Here is an 18,084-nt window from a genome sequence, read left to right on the forward strand (position 1 = left end):
GAGCTTGGTCACTATCATGTCCCCTTTTCAAATAATTAAAAAAGAAAATCTTTGCTAAGGCAGGCGGGCCCAAGAAAGTGAAGTTTCGGAAAAAGGGGGTTAATCTTTCGAAACCGTTGGACTAATAAATAAAAATTATTATTAAAATAAGTTTCATTAACCTCTCTTGGACGTGAGTTACAGTTATGCCCTCTTTTAAGGGGTTTGGAGGCATTTTGGGCTCATTCCAGACTTGATTTTCACTCATTCTTTGTTATTCTTCAGAGGCTGCCAAACTTGTGGAGAAGGAGACCCAAGAACGAGAGTTTGCAGGTTTCCAGGGAGACCCAAGAACGGGAGTTTGCAGGTTTCCAGGAAGGCTAAGGACGGGAGTTTGAAGCCATTCCATGTGCATGCTCATACAGAGTTTGCCTTTGTGCTGAACAGTGCAGATTTGTGAGTTTCCGGGTGTATTTTTGTAAGAGTTTGGTGTTTCCGGTTGAGTATTTCATATCAGTTTTGGTTGCTGCTGTATTTTATACTTTAAGCTGTTAAAATAGATTTGAATATATATATTGGGACATGATTAAACTTCTGAGATAGATTATTAGTGTTCTTGTGGTGTTTTCGGGCATATTTTGTGCTATTTCGGGAGCCCGATGAGCATAGTTTTGGTCCTACATTTTCAAGCTATTGTGTAAAGGCTATACGGATCTGGAAATGTCAATTTGTAGGCTGTTATGCTGCTGAAAGTTCTGTAAAAATTTCCATTTTCAGATTCATTAATAATTTGTGAAGTTGTGAAGCTTTTAGCACTATTTTCAACATACCCGATTTGGGGTTTCTTGAGAAATTTGGTGGATCTTTGTGATAGCAGTTGTTTGATTTTTGAAAATCTGATTAGAGGTGTGAAATACCATATCAAATCAGAAAAGGGACATTTCAGTGGTATCAGAGCCATGATCTTGCCAGCCTGAGGGTTTGTAGAAGTTGCAGGTCAGTTTTGACAACTACCCAGATCTTGCATGTTAGTTTTGATAACTACCCAAATCTTGCATGTCAAAATTTATGGTTGCATTCTACTTCTAATCATATCCATGTTAGTTCTTGGTGAATTTGGTGGTTGCATGTTGCTTCTAATCAGTTGCATGTCAAAATTTATGGTTGCATGCAACTAAGTGAAAGAGAAAAAAAGATATTTGCAGCGAGAAAAGAATAAAGAAATTTTGATCAAACCTCCAGTTGAAAGTAAAAGTACAAAATCCAAGGAAGGGAAAAGTATGGCTGATCCAGATAAGATGGCAAAGAAATTCTTCCAAGACATCCAAAATACTCAGAAGCAAACAGTGGATAGTTTGGCAAAAACTAGAGAGGCTTTGCGAATATTGACAGAAAAACTACAAGGAGTTGCATCTATTAATGAGAAAGGGAGCACTTCAGAGGAGCCAAGAAATCTGAAATCCACACCATCTAAATCAACAGAAACTATTTTCTTGCCTGCAGATGAGCCACCAGTACCAAATCCAGCCATTAATCCTATGGAAGAGGTTACAGGTAACTTGATTACATTAAGAGCTACTTATAATGGCTTAGATGATGACTTTCGTAGTTCAGTTCCTTTTAGAGAATATGTGGATATGATGAACACTTTGATGCCCAAGAAAGAGTACAGAAGGGAGCATGACATAAGTGGAAGAGAGCTCAAAAATAAAATAAGCAAGTTTATAGCACCTACTTTTGATGGAACAAATAAAATTTCAGCTAGAGCATGGCTACAAAAATTACAGACCTTCTTCACACTTAACCCCATGAAGGAGAGTGATGTTGTTCAAATTGCAAGTCTACACTTGGAAGATGCAGCCTATGATTGGTGGTATCATGGAATGACTACTCAAGGTCATGATCAGGTAACTGCATTTGATGATTTTAGTCAAAGAGTGATAGATAGATTTGACCTCAAGGATGATGATTATGAGGATGTTGTTGTGCATGATGGTGAGATACCTGGTGTAGATGAGCAGACATTGAGCATTCATGAATTTTTTGAGAGAGAGTACCAGGCACAGTTAGATGCTTCGTCACATGAGGTTGAGGCTAGTAGTACTTCACATGATTTATCCCGCCAGCTGAAGGTGTGTGAAGACAGTATTGTCACTACATTATCTCATCATGACAGGTATGTGGAGTTAGTTGGTATCGGTCATATTACTCAAGTCAGGATTTTGCTTGAGTTACCAGCTAATTCTAGTTTACGGATATGGACTCGAGATTGTTATATTGGCATTTGGGATTCAGTTGACTGGAGATCTTTAACACTTTTTGGTAGCAGTGTTTGTTTGGGTGCTATCATGGATTTGATTAGCAGATTACATGGTGTTGTCTTTTCTTGTGCCAGTATCTTGTATGATGTTGGTATTAGTTTTTATACACCAATGTTGGGCTTTGTTCATATATCCAGTCGGCCATACTTTCTGGAATGTGTTGATGATATTTCATATTTGGCAGTGTGTATAGATGAGTCCGAGGATCACATTGGCATTGATGACATCCAGAAGGATGCAATGGGCAGTTTTGAAGACTTAGTTTCCTTGGGTATAGAGGAGTTGGACAGAAATGCTAATGTTTTTGATACTCCGTATGTTGATATGAGCTTTAGATTTGATTCACAGGATATAGATGGTAATACTCTAGAGACTAGTAACTTTGAGGACACTCCTTCAGACAGTGCATCAGAGGAGGTTTGTAGGAGACAGTCAAGCCAGTGCCATCATGTGTCTAATCAGTTGAGAGTTAGTGACCAAGACATTTCTATCACTTGCCAACATTTTGATGCTACTCGTCAGTTGTTAGCAGTTTATGGATGGGGTTCTCCTACTAGTGATGAGCAGGGAGGAAGTTATCTTTCCTTGACAGAGATCCACTCTTTATGGGAGGCTATTCGGATTTTGAGACAGAATTATATGCAGTTGGTAGTCGACAGAGATTATCTTATGGAGTGGGGCAGTACAGCATGTGATGCATTGTTGGCCAAGGAAGATGAGGTGAGTGATCTTACTGAGCAGCTTGAGGTGACTTCTGAGATTCTTGAGAGTACACAATTGGCTCTCAAGGAGTCACAGTTTCATTTGGCTAAGGTGACCATGGAGTTAGAGCGGCTACAGTCTTTACCTGATTCTATACAGTCACAAGCTATGGTGTTTGGTGATCCGAGGATGTCCATGGTCGAGATTGTTAGAGACAGTGGAGATGGGGATGCATCCATCCTTGATACTAACATTGGCATATCAGGTTCATTCCCACTAGAGTCAGGTTCAATTGAGTTGGGTGCTGTAGCAGATTTTTGTGGTGTGCCTGACATGGTGGTGACCTCTAGTACTAATGGTACAAAGACTAGAGATGTTGTATCAAAGACCATGTGTGATGTTGGTCAGCTGATAGTTGGCATGGTTCCTACTAGTAATACTACTCCCTTCGCAATGTCTTCAGAGGTAGTAGTCAGTTCCAACTTGGTTAATGATCGATTGCAGTTAGTTACATCTGGATTGCAGTCTAAGCCACTAACTGAGATTGGTGCATTCTATCGGCATTACACTGTGAGGTATGCTCATCTATCTACCTTTGATGACCATGTTGATGAGATGATGGTACAGAGATGTACTTTGGTTCCTAGTGCTTATCATCAGTTATGGGATAGTTTGATGCCTTGGGATGAGATTTGTGATGGGCATGACATGGTGATAGGTCCTGCAATTGACAGGTTGATAATACATGACTTAGAGCAGGATTTTTGGAGTGATGCTTTAGCAGGTGTTGTTATTGATTCTACTCCTTTGGCTATGACATCTCTTGACTTAGCTGGTGATCAATGGGTTGTATCACTTCTTCATGGTGAGCTGTTGACTGAGGTTGGTTTTTTTTATCAACATTATATTGCAAGGTATGTACATCAGTTAGCATTTGATCCCTGTGCTGAGGAGTTGATGGCAGACAAATTTGGTTTGGATTCCATTTCTTACTCGTTATCTTGTAATGTCTTTTCACCATCAGCAGTGTATGGGAGTTATGGTTATGAGATAGTGGCCGATGATTTGCAGAGTTGTGTTGACTGTAGGAGTTGTACAGTGTGTGGATTCTCCATACTTGGTACAGTTTCATTCGAGAGGGTTCACCATTGTTGCAGAGTTGGATTGTACATTCCATATAGGCCAGTGGGATGCGTTGATGGTATTTACTGTGTTGGTAGTTTGATTTGTCCACTTTACTTGGGTTCTGATGTTCTAAGAGTTTGTGCCTCATGGGTTTTTGATTGTGGTAGTGGTGATTTTGGAGTTTGGTTGAGCTATAATTGTCAATTTGATTATGGATTCCTCTTGGTCATATTGCAGAGGATATTACAGGAGCCTGTGTTAATTGGTAGTAGTATAGTTCATGACTACATTTGGGATCCAGGTGGATTGATTGGTTTATTGTTCAGCCATTGCTTGAGGACAAGCAATGATTGGGAGGGGAGGACTTGTCATGTCCCCTTTTCAAATAATTAAAAAAGAAAATCTTTGCTAAGGCAGGCGGGCCCAAGAAAGTGAAGTTTCAGAAAAAGGGGGTTAATCTTTCGAAACCGTTGGACTAATAAATAAAAATTATTATTAAAATAAGTTTCATTAACCTCTCTTGGACGTGAGTTACAGTTATGCCCTCTTTTAAGGGGTTTGGAGGCATTTTGGGCTCATTCCAGACTTGATTTTCACTCATTCTTTGTTATTCTTCAGAGGCTGCCAAACCTGTGGAGAAGGAGACTCAAGAACGGGAGTTTGCAGGTTTCCAGGGAGACCCAAGAACGGGAGTTTGCAGGTTTCCAGGAAGGCTAAGGACGGGAGTTTGAAGCCATTCCATGTGCATGCTCATACAGAGTTTGCCTTTGTGCTGAACAGTGCAGATTTGTGAGTTTCCGGGTGTATTTTTGTAAGAGTTTGGTGTTTCCGGTTGAGTATTTCATATCAGTTTTGGTTGCTGCTGTATTTTATACTTTAAGCTATTAAAATAGATCTGAATATATATATTGGGACATGATTAAACTTCTGAGATAGATTATTAGTGTTCTTGTGGTGTTTTCGGGCATATTTTGTGCTATTTCGGGAGCCCGATGAGCATAGTTTTGGTCCTACATTTTCAAGCTATTGTGTAAAGGCTATACGGATCTGGAAATGTCAATTTGTAGGCTGTTATGCTGCTGAAAGTTCTGTAAAAATTTCCATTTTCAGATTCATTAATAATTTGTGAAGTTGTGAAGCTTTTAGCACTATTTTCAACATACCCGATTTGGGGTTTCTTGAGAAATTTGGTGGATCTTTGTGATAGCAGTTGTTTGATTTTTGAAAATCTGATTAGAGGTGTGAAATACCATATCAAATCAGAAAAGGGACATTTCAGTCACAACTTCTAATCCTTAGACCCTCGGGTAAAACTAAGGGGGTGATTGTTGGAAACTTGTTCAATGCTCCCCTTAGGAAATTCATGACAAGGGCTTAACTGCATCATGTGTACTATAAGTTGAGTGGTTGTATCAAGTATTGAAATATCAGTCTTTTGGTACAACAACAATCCCACTCTAACATTTCCTTCTTTAAAAAGTTCTAAATTTTTTATTTGCTAAGTGCTTTGAATTGAATGTGCATTACTAAATTGAATTATGAAGTTCTATCTCCACCTATTTGTTGATCCATGTGTTTTCCTAATATACTTCAAATGCTTGTTTATTCTTATTATTATTGTCTTATCCTCATATTTCATGTCTCATCATTCTTAATTTTAGAGGATTTTTCTATAATCTACACAAATAATTCTCATGGACCCTACAGACCAATCTATCTAAAAGAAGAATATCAGGTATATATTCGAGAAATCATTAACACTCCAACTAATAAATAATTTTCTGAAAAAAATATAGATTATCTTTTAAATGCTCTGAACATCCAAACTCCAAACTATTAAAACCATTTTTTTTATTGAGGTCAAATAATCAAATATGGCACACTTTTGTCATGGTATTCTAAATTCAAAGATGTAAAGATCACTGATTTCAAAACAAAAATGTACATGAGGTTTTTACAGTCTATTACATTGATAGGAGCTTCTTGTTTGATCAAGGTTTTAGATCCATTTCATAAATAAATGAAACTCACCAATCTTATGAAATATTTAATTTAGAATTTACATGTGAACCACCATATAATCATCTCTGTCCCACCCAAAAAGGATAAATAATTATATTTTGAATATATATTTATATTCACATTATTACTTTTGATCTAAAAGTTCGTATTGGTTCCTTTCCTTTATTTCTATTTAGTCGACATTCTGAGATTTCTTTTTCTTGGTGGAGCCAAGTAATTCACTTTTATAGATTTGATAGATTCTTTAAGTTATTCTTCCCTTGTCTACTTATAAAATATATATGTTATTTCCTTATTAAGATTGTATGTTCTTGAAGCCGCTAAACTCTATATAAAATGACACTCAAAACAATTTCAAATCTTTAAAATATACTTTTTAAATCTTTTATTTAAAATTTAATAATGAAAATAATCAACAATAAAAAAAACTTGAATACAAAGCTTAGTCACTTCCCATTACTATAGTGACAAGACTATTATAGTGTAAGCAAGTTAAGGGGGAAAAAATCAATCTCTACCACAAAATTATCCAACATCTTTAATTGATTTTTTTGTTGTACATTTTTTCAAAAGTTCTCCAACATCTTTAATTGACCTTTTTCAATTGTACACTTTTTCTACTTCTTTCCACAAACCTAAAAAAATCCTCCAAAATAGAAACATGTAAACATTATATTATTGTCTCTAAATAATTATTATTTAATGTGAAATGTTTCTTTAATCTTAGTTTTTCTTTTCTAGTATGACTAGGGGCAATTCTTGTATTTAAGAGCTACATCGCAACCTAATAAACTTAAATAAAACTAATTCTCATCACGAAGGGCTCCATATTGATTTTACAAAAAAAATGCAATCATTTTTTGAGTTTTAGTATTCCATCCAAACTTTAAAATGAGTAATTGAAACCTATTTTAACTTTTTTGTTTGTGCTTTTTACATTCTTTATAACTAATACCACATTTACAAAGTAGGTGTACTACATTTCAGATTTCAAACATGATATATCAAGATTCAAACACATGTCACTCTATCTAATGCAATATCTACTTGTAATCTTTTTCTTTAAGCAAATTTGTTTACAGTTAATTATTTATATAGTAAATATATTTTTCCTTCGTACATTTCTACATTTCTACAAAACCTTCATCTAACTAACAAAATTCTAATGTTCTTTTATAGATCATAATATACCACATCCACTCAGACACTACAAGTTTTCTTACACATCTCTTGTACACTTAAGTAAATTTACACAACTTATTCTAATGTTATAGCCCACCTAATAATAAGATTATTTACAATTGTCTTTCTCAAATAATATATTTTCATTTTCAAGAATAGTATGCTTTCCTCGTAAAATTTACTTGTTCTATTTCTAATCATTACTTTCTTTTAATATTACTTAATATGTAAACTCCACATCATGTATCATATTCGCATGGATATAGTCAACAATTAAAAATTAATTGCTAATTATTCCTCTCTATAGAAACATAATATATCTATTATAAGATTGTTGCATGTACATAAATGCACAACTGCTAGATATTAATTAGAAAATTGTAATATAGGTATAGATAGAGTATTAAAAGTAATAGGTTTTATATAACTTACATCTTTCTAAAACAATAAGTAAATAGCATCCAACAAATGTTGAAATACATTTAGAAAGAAATGAAACAAGATTTAAATACTCCAAAAAATCTTTCCATAAATCTCCTAAGACTATTTCTAAATATATGAATGTCTTTACACACAATCACATGTGCTAGAAACATATACTAATTAAATTCACAATAAATAAAAATAAATAAAAGTTAATTATATTTAAAACTATATATATATATATATATATATATATATATATATATATATATATATATATATATATATATTTATTTATAAAAAAAATTAATATGATAAAATATCTAAATTTTAAATTTTAAAAATAAATGTCAATTACCTGAAATAATTAATTACAAACATAATTGATATCTGTTTTGCTAGCCTTTTGGTAATCGCATTTCTAAACTTGCATATGATGTAATGCTAAATTTTAATTTTACATATGCAACTTTGGAATTCATAAATGAAAGTGAGCTTTGAAAAATATATCTTTTGAATATAATCATATTCAATATTACCGAATTATATTGGTTTGCACTTACACGATTTGACTGTGTTAAAAGGACACTATAATAGGAGGGAGCATACCAGGAGTATGGTATGGTATGAGACATATGCATGGGCGGTAGACATGGCATACTTTACATTTAGTTTAGAATTTAGCCATTTCATTAACGCTAATGAAGATGATTTGACAATGAAAATTAAATTTCACACTTGTTATAATCAATAAAAGAGAGAATTAATCTTTTAATTATTTTAAATATATATATAAAGTATAGAATTGTTATTTAAAATTTTAATTCTACTTAATAAAAGATTCGGTCAATTAAAAATTAAATTGAATGAATTAAGTAGTACTCGACAGGAACTTAACAGTTCTTTGTCGGCTATGATACCGGCTTTATTAAATTTGCAATGAACAAAACTAACAATCCCAATAATTCTTTTAACAGAAACATGTGCCGCCCATTAGAGGAGGTCCCCATGCAGCTATTAAGCTTAATTTGGCTAGCAGCCGCTGCTCCACATTTTAAGGAACCTTTTATGAGCAGGTGGCTCCATGGAATTTTTAAATCTGCTTATTTTTTTTAAGGTATGTGTCATCAAAATAAAAAAAATTATTTCAATTTGTAATGATTTATACATATAAATTTTGGAGGGAGAAAATCGGAGGGAAATGTAAAAATAGAAAGAGAAAATCGGAGGGAAATATAAAATGGAGGGAAGAAAAACTATGAAGAAACTTGATCTTTTTTTCAGGATGTAGTTGTTGCTTAACTTCAGCCCCTCCTATTTTCAACAGTTTTATTTGTAATTGTTAAGCAGCTGCTGCTCCATGAAAATAGGAGAAGATTCGTAATTATCCTTTTCTGCTAATTAACAATTTGCATGGGGACACTTTTATGCTTACTTTTAAGCACAAAACAAGCATAAGCAGCCGCATGGGGACATGGGGTTAGTCACCCCTAGCTCTATTTAATTCGAGCAGGACTTATTTTATCCAGCAGATTGCAGTGGTCACATAATTAAAAACCAATCAAATAAATGTGAGTCATAACAGCTGATTTAACGTCGACGGATCTTTTATTCAATAAATAAAAAGAGTATCAAGCTATGAGATTCGGTTTGCAATCAAATAAGTTTAATAGCATGCATACTATAAAATGAATAACTGGAAATTTTTTTAAAAGGTGCACAACATTCAGCAAATTGTATTTTAAATAAATATAGTAGAACTACGAAATGAACAACTTGACTAATATAAAAGAAAATCTAGCAACACATTTTAGTGCCACTATCCATCTCAAATCAAATAAACACCATAAATTTGACACATAGAGAGAGCAATTTCTGCATCTTAGTTCAATATGGCTTCTTTTTCTGAGTTGCCTGCATCGTTCCATGCATTTAGAAATGTAATAGAAGAGGGTGTGTATGCTCCAGCAATGGCTGTAATTTGTTCAATTGTAGTTTTCTTATGGGTGTTGTATAGATCTAGCCTGAATAGGAAGAATTCACTGGGATTGAGATGAGCCCCTGGACCGTTTGCCTGGCCCATTATTGGAAATCTGAACCAGCTGAGAAAGCTTCCTCATCGTGATCTTCATGAACTTGCGAAGAAATATGGGCCCAGCATGATGTTGAAATTGGGCTCTGTTTCCACTGTTGTGATTTCCTCTTCTGCCATGGCGAAGGAGTTCTTGAAAACCCACGATTTGGTTTTTGCAAGCAGGCCTATTTCTGCTGTAGGAAAATACATTGGATATAATAACAAGGACCTGATATTTGCACCTTACGGGACTTACTGGAGACACATGAGGAAGCTGTGCATGGTAGAATTGCTGAATGCGAAAAGGATTGAGTCATTCAGATGTGTACAAGAACAAGAAATGCTTCTCATTCTCCGGTCGGTATGGGAGATGTCTAAGCAGGGTAAGAAGCCCGTTAATCTCACCAACATGTTTTCGTTGTTTGGGCAGGCCGTTATGTGGCGCATGCTTTCTGGTACCAATATTTCTTTTAACCGTGACAATCATCTGGGCGGTCATGGCGAAGAGTTAAAGAAGATGGCTACAGAGACAACGGCTACTATTGGCCTTATCAATATTGGGGACTTCATTCCTTGCTTGGACTGAATGGACTTGCAAGGAGTGAAGGGGTGCATGAAGAAGGTGCACAAGTTCTTCGACCAAGTGATAAATAAAATAGTAGAGGAGCACCAGCAGCGCAAGGGGCAGTTGCTGGAGTCTGATACGAAGGACATCATTGACCTGCTCTTGGAAATGGAGAGCCTCGATGGAATGCCAATCACAGAAGAAAACATTAAAGCCATTGTCTTTATACATATTCAATCACTTTTCATTTATAATGCAATCCCCTTTATTAATCTTTTTCTATTTGACTGATATTTTTTTTTGGATTTGTTTAAACATCACACACTGAGGTTTGGTTTGATTTTGAAGTTAAATCTTAAGTTAAAAGTGTTAAACAATTAAAGTTGATTTATTTTTCTCAACCTTGATTTTCTTCTTAGTGTGATGTATTTAAGGGTGGCCGCATTTTTGAAAAGGAAATTGTATAATTTTTACAGGATATGTTCTTCACTGGAATTGAAATGACAGCTACTGCGTCAAATTGGGCAATGAGTTTGATTCTTAAGAACCTAGGCGTGGTCAAGAAAATGCAAGAGGAAATGGATTTGGTGGCGGGGAGAGAGAGGTGTGTAAGTGAGGATGATTTGCCAAACTTGGAGTACTTGCAATGTGTGGCAAAGGAGACGCTGAGGTTATATCCAGTGGCACCATTGCTGGTTCCACACGAATCCACACAAGATTGTAGAGTTGGTGGGTACTTCATTCCTGAGAGAAGCAGGCTTATTGTCAATGCTTGGGCTATTGGAAGGGACCCATTGGTGTGGAAGGATCCTCTGGAATTCAAGCCACAGAGATTTATAGATAAAAATGTTGATATTGTGAGAGACAGAGACTTTTTTGATATGTTGCCATTTGGAGCAGGAAGGAGAGGATGCCCAGGAGCAAGCATGGCCGTTGTGACCACGAACCTTATTTTGGCTCAGTTCATTCATTGCTTTAAATGGAGTGTGGAAGGGGATTTGGATATGACCGAAGTCTTTGGAGCCACCACGCCCAGGATTGTCGACCTTGTTGCTACTCCTGCGCTTAGACTGTCCACCTGCCCCTAAAACTATATTTCCTATTTCCATGTGCACTTAATAGGGGTGCAATGGTTATACTGATAGAAAATATACCTTGTTCTTTCAGTTCTACTTCATTTTCTTATTAAACTCCTACGTATTCTTCATGTCTTCCCCCTCTTCCTCATTCTTTTTATTCTCCTTCGCCTCTTTCTCTCTTTCTTTATTCTCCTCATCCTCCTCCTTCCCCCTCTTCTCCCCCTCTTTCTTTTCTTCCCAATCTTCTCCTTCTCCTTCTCAATCTATTTTGTTTGTTCTTCTTCTTTACCTTCTACTTCTTTTTCATCTTCTCCTTCTTCTTAGCCTTCTCCTCTTTTTCTTCTACACCTTCCTCTTCTCCTTTTCCTCCACCGTCTTCTCCATTATCTTCTTTTGCATTTTTTTGGGGTTTGCTTCGTCATCATCCCACACTTTATCGTCTTCTCCCTCTCCTTCTAGTCTTCCACCTTTTCTTCTCATCTTCCCCTCCTTGTTTACAACAGACAGCTTTTATAGATCCTATAAGTATGCTTTTAGATAAGTTGTTTCAGCTCGTTTGTCAGGTTTTATGTTCGTAGTTTTGATGAATGCTTAGATGTATGGAAGTAAGCTGTTTATATGTGTATTGTTTGTGAATTATTTGGTTCAATGATCAAATAGCTGATATAATCTACATGAAATATGGTGAAAGTTAATGTTATTTTTAGTGATCAAAATTAACTTTTGATTACTGAATTGGATGATCAATGTAACCATGATTCACAATATAGACATTACTAAGTCAGCGCCCACTGAAAGACTTTTAACTTCATTTTTGGTCGATCCTATTTTTAGATTGTAACTATTGTTACCTTTTTCCTGAGGTTTGGTTTTGTTATAGTATGGAGGAATACTGTAAGACAGTTTTGCTTGCCTGTAACTGTTTTGCAAATCATGAAATAAATTGATTGTCTGTTTCTCTTTGTTTTTAACAAATTCAATTAGAGTTGTTTGCATGGTAGAGGATTGAGGCGCTGTCTGCATCAATGACATTTCAGAAAAGGATTTTCAATTACAAATGGACCCCTATAAAACCCACAGCTAAGTCCTCTAAACTTATTGCACACAAAAACTGATTTATATAATTAATTCTATATGAAGGCCTGTTAATGGACCAAGCTAATACGATCAAAATTAAAGGACAAAAAAATATACAAATGTTGTAGTAAAGAATTATCAAGCTATTTTCAATTGATTATCAACCTTTTTTCTTACATTTCCATAGGCGCGCAACTTTTCATTTCCTCCAAGTGCTCATTTGCAGTTGATTTTCCTATTCCTCTAGCTTTATGTTCCAGACATGTACATGCTTCGTCAAAACTGGTGCCATGTCCAGACATCTCGACAACAATATACTGCAAGTATTAACACGAATTTCACAAATATATGTCAGCAAGGATGGATACTTTACATTCTGAACTCAACAGCATGGTGTGCCTATCAAAGCTTTTAAGAAAATAACTTCTTATAAAGTGAAACATAAAATCTGATTCCTTGTTATCGCCGCGAGTATGGTACCATATAAAATCTGATTCCTTCTTGTCACTGCAAGTTTGATATCGTGCTTAGCCTGCTTCATTTAGCATCACCAATAATCTCCACAAGAACACTGTCCATGACTGAAATGATGGAATCTAATCGCTTCTCTTACGACATTTTTTTTTGCAACTATCTTGCAGATAAATTTGGTTGCATTGTAGTACTCAACACATGCTCAAAGATTCTTTACAACTCTAATAGTCGATCAAAGAGGGATGTTTTTAACAACCCAAATGTAATTGCCAACTTCTCACCGTGATGATTGAGGAATAATTCTTTTTCCACGTCATTCAATGCAAGTCTTGTTTTTGTAGCATACCCTGCTGCCTTCATCGCACAAGAAAGTTACTCTAACATTGCATAGATCTCCTGTGTTTGTGGATGTGATCTGTCCCCGGCATAAAAAGCATGTACTCTTTTATGTACTTCAATACAACTGCGTCTACGTGCCTTTCTTATTGCTTTATCTTTCGTCAATCTCCTTACCTATTGAGAATCCCCTCACCTGCCCACTTCTGTGTAGATGTCTGACAGAAGAACATAAGGTGCAGCATCCTTAGGGTTCAGCTCGAAAAGGACATTTGCTGAAATAGAATCTTACCTCCTATTCATAGGTGATCTACAAGCTCTAAGTAAACAAATCCACAGGACAATAGCAGGTTTCATTGGCATTTTGATGATAAAGATAAGAGCTTCCTCAAGATAGCCAGCATGAGCAAGAATGTCAACCACACATACATAATGCTCCAGTTTATGTGTAATTCAATACAAGTCCCTCATGGAGCTCAAGCATTTACAACCTTCATCCACTAAACCTGCATGGCTGCATGGAAATAAGAGACACACAAAGCTTACTTGGTCTGGATCTGCTCAAGAGTGCTTCACTAGCTCAAATAGTTTAAGGGCATCCTCCCCATAGCCATGCATTGCATACTCTGCTATAATTGCAGTTCATAGGACCACGTCTCCTTGAGGCATTTTGTCAAACTGCCTCTGTGCCTTGTGTATGCTTCCACTTTTTGGATACATGTATATGAGGGCTCTGGCAACCACAACATTTGATGGAAGTCCACTTTCAATTATCCTTCGGCGGATGTCTATACCCTTCTCCAAGCGTCCCATTCTGCGACACGCTGAAAGGATGATGGTAAAGGTTGTCAAGTTTGGCTTTACATCTTCCAATTGCATTTCCTGAGGGGTTTCCAAGGCCTTTTCAACAAGCCCAAACAAGGCCATTCCATTCATACCCTGCAATCATCATAGTCTATAACCCCAATACCACATTTTGTTGAGGAGTTTTCCGCCGGATTTGACCTCCAGCGATCGTACTCCTCCTCGCAGTACCATCGAGGATGAAGCAGTTCTGCTCGCTGCTCTCACACACCTCACTCTCAGCCACACCACTCTCCCAGCAGTGGTGCTTTTGGTCAGCGCCACTCTTCTGGAGGATCTGGTGGTTGGCACCACTCTGCCTCACCTCCTTGGAGGTCTGGCTCGAGGTGGTCTCAAATGGCTCCTCCTACTACCGGTTGGCCCTCTATGCACTCAGACCCCAAGTGGGTGTTTCCTTGGCTGGACTTAACCATTTCTCCTCCTAGGCCTGAGAGAGAGAAAGATGAAGATAATACTGCCGCTGCTGATGATGGATGGGCTCCCCCTGAACCGTCTACTCACACCACTCTCGGGTGGGGCTCTGATGATAAGGATCCTCCTCTTTTGGCTGGCGCTGTGCTGGCAGCTTGAGGATTTTTTTTATATGTTTTGAAGTTTTTTTTTTTATGAATAGGTGATATCCGGCCTTTGGCTGTATGAATTCATTGGGTGATCCTGTTTTTTGTGCATATCATGGTATCATCGTGGTCAATGACACTCCACTTCTTTCCGACATTTTGCTAAAGAGTTTCCGTGCCTTGGGTATACTTCCACAATTTCCGTCCATGTCTACGGAACATTTCCAACTACAACATCCGACAAAAATACACTTTCAATTATACTTTGATGTATTTCAATACCCCTTCTAAACCTCTCAATTTGGCACAGGCTGGGAGACTGCTGGCAAAGGTTGAAGAGCTTGGCTTTAAACCCAATAATTGCATTTGTTTAAAGGTATTCAGAGATTTTTCAACAAGCCCATTTTGTCCTTGAGGCATATTGTCAAATAGTTCATGTGCCCATATGGTTCCAAATTTTGCATACATGTCTATCAGGGCATGCACAACTACAAAGTCTGTCGAAAGTCCGCCTTCTATAATGGTTTGATGGATTCCTATAGTTTGTTCAAAGCCCCCATTTGGTTACAGGCTGGGAAGATGCTGATAAAGGTTGTGGAATTGGGTATTACACCTAATCACATTTGCTTTAAAGTCTCCAAAACCTGTTCAACAAACCAATTTTGTGTGAATCCTACGATCATTGAAGTCCACGAGACATCTCGTTGAGACGTTTTGTCAAACAGTATCTGAGCCTTCTGAATGCTTCCACGGTTTGCATACATATCCATAAAGCCACTGGTAATCAGAAAAATTAACAAAAATCCACTTTCCACTGTACATCGATAGATTTCGATACCCAGTTTGACACCTCCCAGTTCAGAATTTGCTGGGATGATGCTGCCAAATGTTGTGGAGTTTGTTTCAGACCTGGTAATTGCATTTGGCTACGGCTTTCTCAGCAATCACATTTGTTGCGCATATCCCGCAAATATTGCTGTCCATAAATTACATTAGGACGAGACATTTAAAATCTGTATAACCTCATCGATAGCACCATTTAGTGCATATCATCGTATCATCGTATTCCATGAAACCGTGAGTTGTTCAGGCATTTTGTCAAATAGTTCCGTGTTTTCTGCATCCATCCACATTTTGCATACAAATCCATGGTAACATTTAGAACTATTAAATCTGAAAGAAACCCTCTATCTATTATTCTTTGGTGGATTTCCATACCCCCTCGACAGAATGCTTTGAAGTGGAGATGCTCTGCTGATGGCATTGTGTGACTGTAATGCTTCCCTCTTTTTCACTGACGCCTTCTCTTGACTTTTCCACCCGACATTTTTCGATTCCTTTGGCGTCACAAACGTCCATCCGTTTTGGGTTTTCTTTAAGGGCCCGTTTGGTGAGCGGAATAGGAATACGTATTCTGGTATATGTATTTCAAAAAATTTGAATTCACCAAAACAGAATTGGAATATGAAGTAAAATAGGAATATGTATTTCAATTTTGGCCCGGGCCCATTTGGTGAGCGGAATAGGAATACGTATTTTAGAATACATATTCCAAAAAATTTGAATTCACCAAAACGGGATTGGAATATGAAGTAAAATAGGAATATGTATTCCAATTTTGGCCCAAAAATGGGGTTTTGCAATTCCACCCAAATAGGTGTTATTGGAATACGTATTCCTATTCCATTTTTAAAAAATTTTAGAAAACATAAATTTTCAGGTTCGTGAATTCCCATCAAATATTGATTGAACCAAATGGAGAACAAGAATACGGTCTATTCCAGAATACGTATTCCTATTCCGCTCACCAAACGGGCCCTTAGGTTGTTGGAATACCACAAGAATAGGTTTTGAAAATTAGAATACGTTTTTAATTCTTTGTTTGGTTGGCAGAATTGGAATGGATAATAGGATTACGAATTCCCATTATAGTCCAAAACGAGCTTTTATCAAATCCCATAAATACTTGTAATTGGAATGCCCCTTCCTATTCTCATTCTCACTTAATCAAATTTTATGATTTTGTCGGGTCCAAGGTCTCTGTCCGCCAGCAGAGAAATTTCGTGGCTTGGCGGATGCAAAGAACATTCCAATCAAACTAAATATATATTATTGGTTTATATCTCCCCCGCCATAAATTTAAATTGATTGGGTTGTTTTTAGATCTCTGTAGCAGCAAATTTATTTTTTCTTTGATGGCCGAAGTTTTGTTAAGTTTACTGGTTTTGATCGTGAATTGCAGTATTGTTCTGGCTTTGCTAAAGATGTACGCATTTCCATTGTTTGATGAAACTATAAGAAGCTAGTTCATTATCACAAACAGAAACATTAACAAGGGCACATTGCAGGTGACTCCAGATATGGCAGACCCTAGACCACAATTTTCATTAAAAAATCAGTCCGGCAGAATTTTGCTTGACGAAAGCTTCAAGTTCTGGAAGAATTCAGCAAGAGGACCCATTTTGGCATCATTTAATGTGACATTTGTTATGAGGACACTAAATCGCATTTATCCACTTCTTTTTCTTCTGCCCTTATTCCAATTTCAATCCAGCTAAACCAAACAAGATTAGAATTGTGATTTTCAAATCTCATTCTCAATCACCATTCCCATTCTAATTTTCAAATCTAATTTTCAATTCCTATGCCCGCAACCAAACGGGCCCTAATGGAGGTCATCCACAAACAAGTTTTAGGAAATTGATAGAAGCCCACGCGTCCCTGAAATCTCTTCAGCTAAGAGCCAAGCACTAAGGAACATCCACCAAATTCGTCCAGGCACGATCCTGAGCTCATCCCATATGATGTCTTTGAGCCTTGCATTAAGCAAGACTTGATCCATGGTGGGCTCTTTGTGAGTCATTCAAATTAGACCAAGGGCCCATTGACTTTTTAATTTATAATTATACCCTTGATTCACAATGTAAGCTAGAACTATAATTAATATTAAACATAAATTGATTTTTATTTCATATTTCATATTTTCTTTTGTTCATTTTTAAAATTATTTTCCAGTCAAATCAATTAATAGATATCAAAATTACAATATTAGTTAGTGTAGAATTTTCATATTTATTTTAGAATTCTCAATAGCTTGTAAATTGTATATGATATCAATCCTAAAGCAATGTAGAATTGGTTGATTTTCCAATAAATACACACAATAATCAAGAAGTTGGATATTTCATTGAAAATATTCAAGAAATACATTAGTGGGTTAAGCTCAAATTATAGGCCCATGAATAAACAATATAAAGAGTCAAAAGATTTGAATCACAGAAGAAAGCTCTTTCAAGCAGGAGAG

At 36.4% G+C, this 18,084-nt stretch overlaps 1 pseudogene; it reads left to right on the forward strand.

Annotated features, from left to right (window-relative positions):
- The first annotated feature begins 9,646 nt into the window (after positions 1–9,646).
- LOC149563121 (cytochrome P450 750A1-like) lies at positions 9,647–11,481 on the forward strand (annotated as a pseudogene).
- Positions 11,482–18,084: the final 6,603 nt, after the last annotated feature.

Source organism: Cupressus sempervirens, chromosome 4, assembly GCF_028749045.1.
Source record: "Cupressus sempervirens isolate cs-2001-9-10 chromosome 4, ASM2874904v1, whole genome shotgun sequence".
Lineage (NCBI taxonomy): Eukaryota > Viridiplantae > Streptophyta > Pinopsida > Cupressales > Cupressaceae > Cupressus > Cupressus sempervirens.